Raw genomic sequence first — 10908 nt, 5'->3', positions numbered from 1 at the left:
ATGGAGGAATGGAATCAGCATCTTTACACTGATTGCTGGAGAATGGCCCTAAAAAGGACCTTTGGTTTCTTCTGTGCAATTCCACCATGCTGCCCTGACCTGGTGTTCAACATCAAATTGCGTACCCAGCTGCTTTTTCCCTTTGTCCTCTCAAACATTCTGCCCAATTCCTTCTCACTCTGCTCACAGAGGGTCCAAGGACAACCTATGTATCACAGTATGCTGCATTCAGTGAGCCGACCCAATGCCAGTGTCCATATAAAAGGTGTGCCGACAGCCACACATTATGACCAATGGGCTTTAGCAACTAGGTGGCATGATCGAAGTGACCTCTAAGTGCTGTATCTGTGTCCGTCTTTCCTTGCTTTCTGCTCACAGAACTGATTTTTATAACTGCCTTCTCCAGGTCTGTGGACACTTGGGAAGCGTGTCCTTCTTAGGTGGGTTGCTATTGTATACTGTTCATCTGCACTTATACTTACACTCACATGAGGCCAATTTTGAGCTTCAGAAATTGATGAAAAATCACAATGTAATGTTTTATGGTTTAAAAAATGTTAACACTTTGTATACATCTCATTCTCAACTTAGTCATTAAAGGCCACATTGGCTGCAGATTTCGACTGTAGCCAGTTGATTAATAAAAAGGCAATTTTTGTGTCTTTGGAGCAAATCAGGAACTAGCCCTGAAAAAGACATCAGTCCATTGTCATGCCCACACATGCACACATTTACAAGTCTAATTGTTTAACAGGAAATCCATTGTATCTGGAAAAAGTCCCATGCAAATATGGAGAGTAGGTGCAAATTCCTCACATATCAATGAAGGGCACAAATTTTAAACCCAGGATTGTGGAGCAGTGAGGCAGCAGTGCCACCACGCCACCCTCACATACTTCAGGAATATATTTAGACATAAAAGATAATTTATGCTTTTCTAATTGTGAGTAGGTCCCGTATTTGCTCTAAGACCTTTTTGATGTCATTGAGACAAATTGTGGATTGACCTCTCAAACAATGTTTTCCTTCTGATCCTTCAAAAGTTGCCTTGAACTAATATGTATTGTTTCCACATTTCATTAAGAAGTAACTGCTATTCTCTTATGACTTATTGAAGGCTTTAGTGGCATACCATGGTTGTCCCATCAGCAGGAATAAAGCAGTTAACTTTTTTTTTAGCTTTAATTGTGAAAAATTCATTAGCCTACATTATCGTTGGCTGCTATAACCCACCTGTGACAAGGTATAGTCAGCTGTTCATTCTTATGTGCTCTTCTAGTTGATTAAAAGCTGTCCCTCTGTTATTCTGAGCAATCCCTATCAGCCTTTATTGAGTAATCTTATTAACAATCTTCTCCTAGCCAAGGGACCAATGATCTCTATTACAGTGTTGATTAGTGATCAGCGATCCCTGCAGAATTTGCTTTACCCTGACTTTGATGAAAATATGGAAATGTTCAGGAAATTTAGCAAGCTTTCTGTAAAGCATTCAAGTTAATGAGGAAGGAGAGATTGCATTAGTTTTGAGTCAGCTATAATGGTACAATGGTCTTAACTGTCCCTGTGGGTTAGGAAAGCATCTGCAAGCTATACTGGACTGATTATTGTTGCCAGAAATGTGACCTGAGCTGTAATTATAAATAAATAATGTCATTTATTGGGTTGCATTGTTGCTTTCTGGAGATGGCTCAGTTAAAAACAGGAAAACACACTTTTACACAGATAGAAGTCACAGAAATGCTGGATGAACTGTGTTCACACACATCTCTCACAGAAATACATTTCTTTATATGTGACTGATTGTCTGATGCAATTGTCTTAATCCATCTAAGATGCTAGCTTCATGCAGCCCAGTCCTCTGCAAGGGGGCAGCTCATCTACAGGGGCAAAGTGACAAGTAGGGAGATAAAATAATTTAACAGTAGAAGTGTCACAGCCAACGCCTATTGGTGTTGTGTTTTTCACTCTTTAATCATTTCATCACTGAGCATGTCATGCTCCTGTCCTTCCTTGACTTTTCCTAAATTGCTTCACTTCAAATGCCCATGTTGTTGCAGCTTTGATATATTTAGATATATATACTGTATATATATATATATATATATAGATCTTCTTGCTTCAAAGACTTCCTAGTACTATCAAAAACAACGTCACTGAATGTTGATACTCATGTGTGAACACTGTCTCTCTTTCCTCTGGCTTGTACTTGACTGTTTTGGCAAGTTCTTTTTACCTCCACAAATTATTTCCTGCTACAGTTACTGACATTACTGAGCATTGTTTCCCAGATTTGAATTGCTGTCTATCTTCAGCAGACAAGCAGAACATTTCAGTATTAAATGTCACACTTACATTTTCTGTGTTTGAGGTAACTCAAAACAGGGCTACATTCAGAACAGAAATAAACACGAAAGTCCATAGATAAATCCAATTGACGACTATGTTTATTTCAAACATGAGGTTGGGAGCATGCAATGATGCTGCACCCACCACACAATGATCCACCTGAACTGGGACCTGAGTGCAGTGGGTGACATCTGAGAACCACACTGGAACAGTGTGAGGTTTTTGACGGTGGCTGGAGTGCCAATCCTGCCACCGACTCCTAAGTTTTCCCTCTAAATTGGAGGACCTGCTGTCTGGGCTGGATACAGATTAACATCACACCCATAATAAAGCAATTGCAGATTAAGGGCCTTGCTTAAGGGACCAGTGGAATAGAGTCACTTCTGGCGTTTACAGAATTCGAACCGGCAACCTTTCAATTGCCAGTGCAGATCCCTTGCCTCAGCACCACCACTCTGCTCTTTAAAAACATGAGCCTCAGTATAAAAGTAAGGTTTGATGCAATCAAAGCAACATTAATTAGCTGTATTACCTTATATAAATATACTGTATTACCTTATATAAATATACTCTATACCAATGCGTGGTAATGACAAAATAAAATTTATTTTTAAAAAAACAGAAAAAACAACCAATAAGTCCTATCCTACAACATTCACTCACAGTGCTTTACCAATTGTGCTGAAGAAAAAACATCTGAAAACTGTTGCCACTCCACTTATTTCATAAACTCACTTTCAAAAGTATTGCACTTTTATCCCACATTGTGGAATATGAAGTACACAGCCAGAATAACTCTGACGTTAAGAAGTGGTACATACAGTACTGGACTGAGTGATCGAGTCTTTACTAAAGAGAAGAGCAGTGGATGGTGTCTTAAGGTTTTTGGCATGGCAGCCTCAATAATGAATATAAATACATAAATAAATGGTGGTCTTTTTATGAAAAAATAGAAAGAACAATGCAACTGTGTACATGACTGTAAATGAGGCACTGTTACCTAAAAATGCTGGCATAAGTATTGAATTACATACACACACAATTTCATGTATTGAATCACATAAACAATCTGATGGCACTGATTGTTTATTCTTACATTTGTGTACCCTGACACATCTGTGAGCACAAGGTAAGTGAGCTACACTCTCTTGTGGATTGCTCTGTCCAGAATGTGCCATCTCGCATGTTCTTCTTTCCCTGCATAAAAGTGATGCTGGCTGTGTACTTCATACACTGACACCTATGCTAACACTTGGCATGCTTTGTTCAGAACTGCATCATGCATTAAAAGTATGGGCAGAGATACCTGTTGATAAGCAACAGATCATCATTATATCAGTGTCTGTGGACAGGGAAAAATTTTCTGAAATATGATTGCAGTTTTTGTAAATGATTGAAATTGTTAGAAAAATACATCATTGCCATAAAATGCACAGTACACTACTTAAAGAGCCCACCAACTTTAAATAATAGAAACAAAACCCTACAAAAACAGAACCATACTTTAAACACCTGGGAAGTAAATTTTATCATCTGGCACATAACAGAATTTTCAATTGATTAAAAACAGATTATTGAAACATGGATCTATACTAATAAAAGGCAAAGCCCTCACTGACTCACTCACTCACTCACTCACTCACTCACTCACTCACTGACTGACTGACTCACTCATCACTAATTCTAAAGCTTCCTGTGTAGGTAGAAGGCTGAAATTTGGCAGGCTTATTCCTTACAGCTTACTGACAAAAGTTAAGCAGGTTTCATTTCGAAATTCTACACGTAACGGTCATAACGGTCGATAACGGTCGACAACATCCGCCATGTTGAACTTTCTTATTTATGGCCCCATCTTCACGAAATTTGGTAGGCGGCTTCCCTGCGCTAACCGAAACCGATGTACATACTTATTTCGATGATATGACTCCACTGTAGGCCGCCATTTTGAACTTTCCAACGTCACTAATTCTCCAACATCCCGTGTAGGTAGAAGGCTGACCCCATCTTCATGAAATTTGGTAGGTGGCTTCCCTGCACTACCAAAACCAATGTATGTACTTATTTCGGTGGTATGACTCCACTGTCAGCCGCCATATTTAACTTTCCAACGTCACTAATTCTCCAACTTCCCGTGTATGTAGAAGGCTGAAATTTGGCAGGCTCATTCCTTACAGGTTATTTACAAAAGTTAAACAGGTTTCATTTCGAAATTCTATGCGTAACGGTCATAACGGTCAACAACGTCCGCCATGTTGAACTTATTTATGGCCCCATCTTCATGAAATTTTATAGGTGGCTTCTCTTTTTATTTAATCCACGGCTTCTCCGCTGTTTTATTGTTCATTTATTACGATTATAGTTATTGTGTAGGTATTTTAGACTTAGTTTACATTGTTCAGGTACCCATTTCCTTTATCATTCCAACCGTACCCCTATTAACATGTCTATCGAGGTGATCACCATCGATAGAAGAACTGTCACTTACTGAGTGGTTTCCATGCCCGGAGATGGCACCTACCTTTTCCATTCTCTGTGTTACATATTGCACGGCCATATCAGGCTCACTCTTGATATCCGGAGGAACATTGTGTCTTATGTATTGAATGACTGGGACAGATTCAAGGTGTGGACTGATGATGGTACAGGAGATAATTATACTACACAGGAGCACTATAAGAGTGAAATACTTAAGCTCTTCACCTATGGATCTGCATGTCAGTTGATGGCCGCCGCTGAATTGTTCGGTTGTCGCTTTCAAGTGTACCGAAATGGCCAAATATTTTACACCTTTCGACAACCACCAATGCCTCTTAAACATCTTAGATTCATTCACTTTGATGTTTATGAATGTTTAAACTCTCAAAAGCTGGATATGAAGTTATCGATGAAACTGGTTTTATACTTACAATGCTTGACAGATGCCGAATGTCACTTCAACACAAGCCCTGCAAATACTGTCGTAATTGAAACAAACCATGAAACTTAAACCGATTATGACAGCAGCAATCCAAGCTGTGAGATTTGAAACAAGATTACTGTTCACATGGCCAACTGTACGTTGCATGCTCAAGAGTAAGCTCAGTGCACAGCTTGGTCATATTACAACCGGCGTGCCGAACTGACAATGTGGTATACAAACAAATAATTATTGGTATATTTTCCCTCAGTTTAAAAAGGTTTAATTTTCTTCTTAATAAAAATTTTAAAGCAGTACTTCGCCGCTGCGAAGTGCGGGTATTTTGCTAGTTATCAATAACAGCTATTTAAGCAAAGTCCTAAATCATAGTGTTTCCTATAGGGAGGTCCTTTTCAAAAAGGGGATGAAGGTAAGTAGCTGTTGAAAATGTATTACTGTATATATCTACACAAACAGATTAAATTCAACAGTGGCATCATTCATAACTCCGTGGGTAGAATTCACACTAAAACATGGTGTACGGACAAAAGTGGAAATGTGTGTATGCACAAAAAAATCCAGATGCATAAATCTGTGCATATGCCAACTTCCACATTCTTCCGCTCTATAAATCCCGGTCAGCGTGAAAAGTAACGCACGTGCACATGTCTGCCATCCCACCGGTCTCGTCCCAGAATTACACATCTTTGAATATGCAAATCAATATAAATAGCCCTTAAGTTCTGCATTCTGTGAAAAAACAATGGCAAAAGCCTGGGGGCAAATAGAAGAATTTCACCAAAAAACAAGTGGAGGCAAGGTAAAACATACTATTTGTTGATTTAAACAGTGGTATAAACAACAAAAGGAAGTTGATCGAGTGATATAGAGTGTCAGAGAAACTCGAAAGCTCAAGTTCACAAAGTCGCACAATGCCTGAAATATAAAAAGTTTTCAGATAGCAAAGTCGCAAAATAGATTTGAAAAGACGAGTCATGGCCCACTGTCTGAGTGTCATATGGAAGCTTATTAGGGTACAAAGTAAAGAAAAAAAATAGGGAAACAGTGGAAAAAAATGTACGAATTGTCAACTTTAATCTCGAAAATTTCACTTTAATCACATAGCTTACTTTGTCATTAAAGTAGAACATCATAAACTTCATCTTAAAATCGTTTAAGTTACTACTTTCTCAAATCCCATCGTAAACAAAGTGGCACGTTTAATGCTTTGTGTTCTTCTACAGTATGTGCTCTATATATGTGAATCACTATGTGCTTCTTTAACAGGCTTTCTCTTCCTCCAACAGGACACAGAATACATTACATTCATGATATCACAGCTCGCTGAACAATTTAAATACTAAGATGTACACTTGATATTTTCATGATGATAGGAATTAAAGCATGTATTGAACATGGGAACATGGTGGCGCAGTAATAGTGACAAACTGGCGCTCCATCCAGAGATGGTTCCAGCCCTCCCGTGAGATGCTTGCTGTGCCGTGTGCAACCTTCGATTAAATAATTTATTGCAGCAGTACTGTCTCTTTCAAATGTACTAACCCCCGACTCCTGTCCTTACTTTTCTTTCTCCAAGTAACTATTCGCCACACAATCAGCTCTGTAATAGATGTAAAGCCATCTGTAAGCTGAGAACACCGATTCTTCAAAACCTTTAAGGAACATTGAAATATCTTCATAGTACATGTTTAATTACTCTATCCATCTATCCATCCAGGTTCACGCCAGCCCTAGCAAGCATACAGCGTGAGACAGGAACAATCCGTGAACGGAGCGACAACTCCTCGTAAGCACTGCGGCACCGTGTCCTGACATGTTTAATTATTAACAATATAGATTATTTAAATTATGTTAAAATTTTATCTGTATAATGTAATAAACATACTTTGCTGCATTTCATCTTAAAAATGATATCAAGAGCTCCAAGAAGATAGCGCTTGGAAATGTAATCAACTTAGAAGCCAGTCATCATCATATGTAAATACGCACTTTATAAAATGGCTCAGGTGCAATATTATAACTGTATCGCCATTTTAGAGTGAAGTAATTGTACTTATAAGTACAGAAGTTCTAGCAGGTGTACTTGATAGACTGATTGAGTGCGTTTATAGTTCTTGGGATGAACCACGAGGTATCTACAGGAAAGGCTTTGAAGCATTTGCTGTATGGGAACAGTTCAAATAGACTGTGCACATGGCTGAGGCAGCATGTGCTTTAAACTGTATACCGATAATTCTCTTTATGATCAGCTGCTGTAGAGCTGTGATTCCACACTCAGTTACAGTGGGATAAATACTCCGAGTGGTGCAGAGAGAGTAACAACGCTAAAGCAGCTATGGTATTTGGAATAGTTTGGCCATTCCATGGACCATTATATTGTTACAGGTTAATTACAACCAAATGCCTTAAACTAATAAACGATATGCGGTTAATTTCAGTGTATTTGATAAAGCCACGTCAGGGATGTGGATCTAAAAAAGAAAGGGAAATCACAATGGAACAACAGCACTGCTTTAACACTGGGTGCTACCAGTTTGTAAAACCGAGTGGAAAACTTGCGTATGCCAGGGATTGAGCTGGCATGAAAGTGTTCATGGCTTTACGGCAAGTTTAGTTTTCATACATCGAGATGTGACTGTGGAAACAGGCGTTTGCAAAATTTTTGTGCATATGCATCGTTTATACATGAGGCCCCAGGTGTTTATCTTCACCCTAGTATTTGGCTGGTAGGAAAAATGTGGGTGAGTTAACTGCTTTCATCATATAAACTACTGACTGCTCTGCTCCTTTCTATTGATTTCATCTTCTGTTTTTCATGTTTTGTGTTCGAGGTAGAAGTGGGGTTAGAGATTTTGGCAGAGGTTGGATGTAGGAGGGAAGATGGAGTTTTGTTGGATGGTTGATGATGTTTTGTTGGAGGTGGCAGGTAGGATCGAGTTTTGTTGGAGGTAACATGAAGGTTTGATGGAATATAGGTGGCCAAGATGAAAGGGCAATCTGACCAGGGATAGAATGGTGGCTGAGTCATTCCTGAGGCTGAACTACACTTTTGCCTGGGGACTACATCAGGAAAGGTAGACTAGCATAAATGTAGACTTAGAGGTTCAATGCCTCTGCTGCTCTATTGATCAAGGTGACCATGCTGTTGTCTATTCTATCACATCCATAAAGGGGCAATGTTGTGTCTGTGCCATTTCACCAAGGGCCACAACAGGCCACATCAGACTGCAGACCAATGAACATGCTAAGACAAAGAGCCTCTTGGTAACCTAAACAAGCAAGATTATTATCCACGTTGCATTGTTATTATTGTCACAGTCATTTTACACTGCTTATATTTCGGGCATGACTGGAAATCTTGCGCTAATATATGAATACAAAATGAAATGTACTCTCCTGTCTGTGCTGGTACTCTGTCTAATTCCCAGGGGTCATAAATGTAAAAGAAAAGGGGAAATATTGAATTACAATAGCAGTCAATCCTGACATTGACCAGGCTGATAAGAATAAACATACAAGGGCATTCTGTTAAGGTATATGTAGTAAAAAGTCTGAAATTAGATCACCCATCCCATGACAAACAAATGTATTTTGGAGATTTATTAGGTGAAAGACTAATCTTTGGGCATCTCTGACATTATTGTGCAGGCTTCACCTTTCTGAGTTTTAGAAACGTGTTGCTTTTTGTTGATTTTCAGATTAATTGTGGTACCTTTTTAAACCTGCTACTACCACCAATGGGTTTTTGTGCATTAGCTCATTTAATGTAAGATTTTTGCATTATTAACATCCTTATTATTTTATTCAGTGTTGGGTATTGCATACTTTTTCTTAATATTCTCTCCTTCCCTTTTTTGGCCAGTCACATTCAGTTGGATTATTTTGGATAAGAATTCACTATACCGTACATTTTTGTTGATGCGTTTTTCATGAATGGAATAAAGTTAAAAAGCTTTGAATGACTTTTATGAGATGTTATTGCATTTTTATGTTACCTTTTATTATATGCAAACCCAACTCAAATGCATTGCTGCCTCTTTTATAATGTGAGTGCTGACTTTTTTTGAGTGACTTGATTTCTTCAGGTTTATGAGCAATTATTGTTTTTACATGTACAGTGGATTCATGAAGTATTCATGTCAGAGGGATAACATTTTTTGTACAATGGGTGGTTTACTTTTTCTCTTAGGCAAAAAACAGGTAAATAAATGTAAAACAAAAAACACTAGATAAAGGGGCAATAGGCACCCTTTGATGGGAACAGGGTGATAAATAAAAATGCAAATTTCCTGTATAATGCTGTTACAGGTTATTGTTTATGTCTGTCTACAGGACGTAGATATTTACCGTCTTACAAAAAAGTCACCTGCTTTGAAGGTCAGACTGTTTTGATTGGTATCTCATCAAGATACCAAATTGTGATACAGGACTGCCTGCTCCCTTTCATAATTAACGTGTTCTAGGGACATTGGCTTCTTATCACCATACAGAGGTATATGTACTTCCTAATAGTTGAGAACAATTCCCTTTTCTTTTAACCAATGAAAATGTGTGTACACTATTGATAACATAAGGAAATTCATATGTACCATTGTTAAATCAATCATCATGTTAATCCAGGCAGAGACTGAAGGAGTTATATGCCGTATATACTTGTATTTAAGTTCTCGGGGCTTCATTTTATGCTATAATTTCTGGCATTTTATAATGTCGGTTGTATAAGTCGAATGAGGAAAACTCATGGTATTGGTCCAAGAGATCACGATATGCTAACACCCACCTGAGAGAGTAACCATGGCACACACTGCCTTTTCTTTTCTATTTATCATGTGTACGTGACCACAGGGTAATACCTGAACTATTTCGAAGCAATGTTTGCACTGTTTTGTTTTTTGTATCTCATACCCTCATACACCTTTATCATAAGAGCATCCCTTTTCTATGATGGAACAGTCGATCAGAAGAAAATATGAAGCTGGTTTTAAATTAAAAGTCATTGAATTGGTGAAAGAAATTAGTAACTGCGCTGCTGCAACAAAATTCAATGTGTCTAAGAAACTGGTGTGAGATTGGAAGAAGGAAGAAGATGTAAAAAAAAAAATAAAAAATTAAGTGTCGTATTTTTGAACAGGCGTATAAGTCGGGGACTGATTTTATTACCGATTTTTTGGGTTTCAAGCCGAGTATATACGGTACTTCTGGGCAGTGGGTGGTGTAGGGTGAGATGGTCCACTGAGAATGCTGTCTCTCGCACTAAGTGCAGGAACTCGCAGGCAGACAAAGTTACGTGGCTGATAAGAACAAAAAGTGCATGGACGGTGACACCTCCAACCTGGGAGAAAGAAACAGTTTCACTAGAGAGGCACCAGTTCCAGTGAGAGACTCAAAAGTCTGTCTGTAAATGGCAGACAAGAAGCAAGACTTCTGTTGAAAAACAAGCATTTGGTGAATAGAATGTTTCATTGGGACAGTTTGATGATTAATTGTTCTGGTAACACAGTGCCCAACTTGTACTTGACACCACCAAAAGTTGTATCCTCCATTGTTATTTTTTAACTGACTTTTACAGTGTGGACCGTGTGACCTCCTTTTAAAAGGTTTCACTCTTGATATCATTTAGATTCTTATCTACTTTTATCTTGGTG

The sequence above is a fragment of the Polypterus senegalus genome, chromosome 3 (genome assembly GCF_016835505.1).
Source record: "Polypterus senegalus isolate Bchr_013 chromosome 3, ASM1683550v1, whole genome shotgun sequence".
Taxonomy (NCBI): Eukaryota; Metazoa; Chordata; class Cladistia; order Polypteriformes; family Polypteridae; genus Polypterus; species Polypterus senegalus.
The sequence above is the reverse complement of the archived record's forward strand: the minus strand, read 5'-3'. Positions refer to the sequence as shown.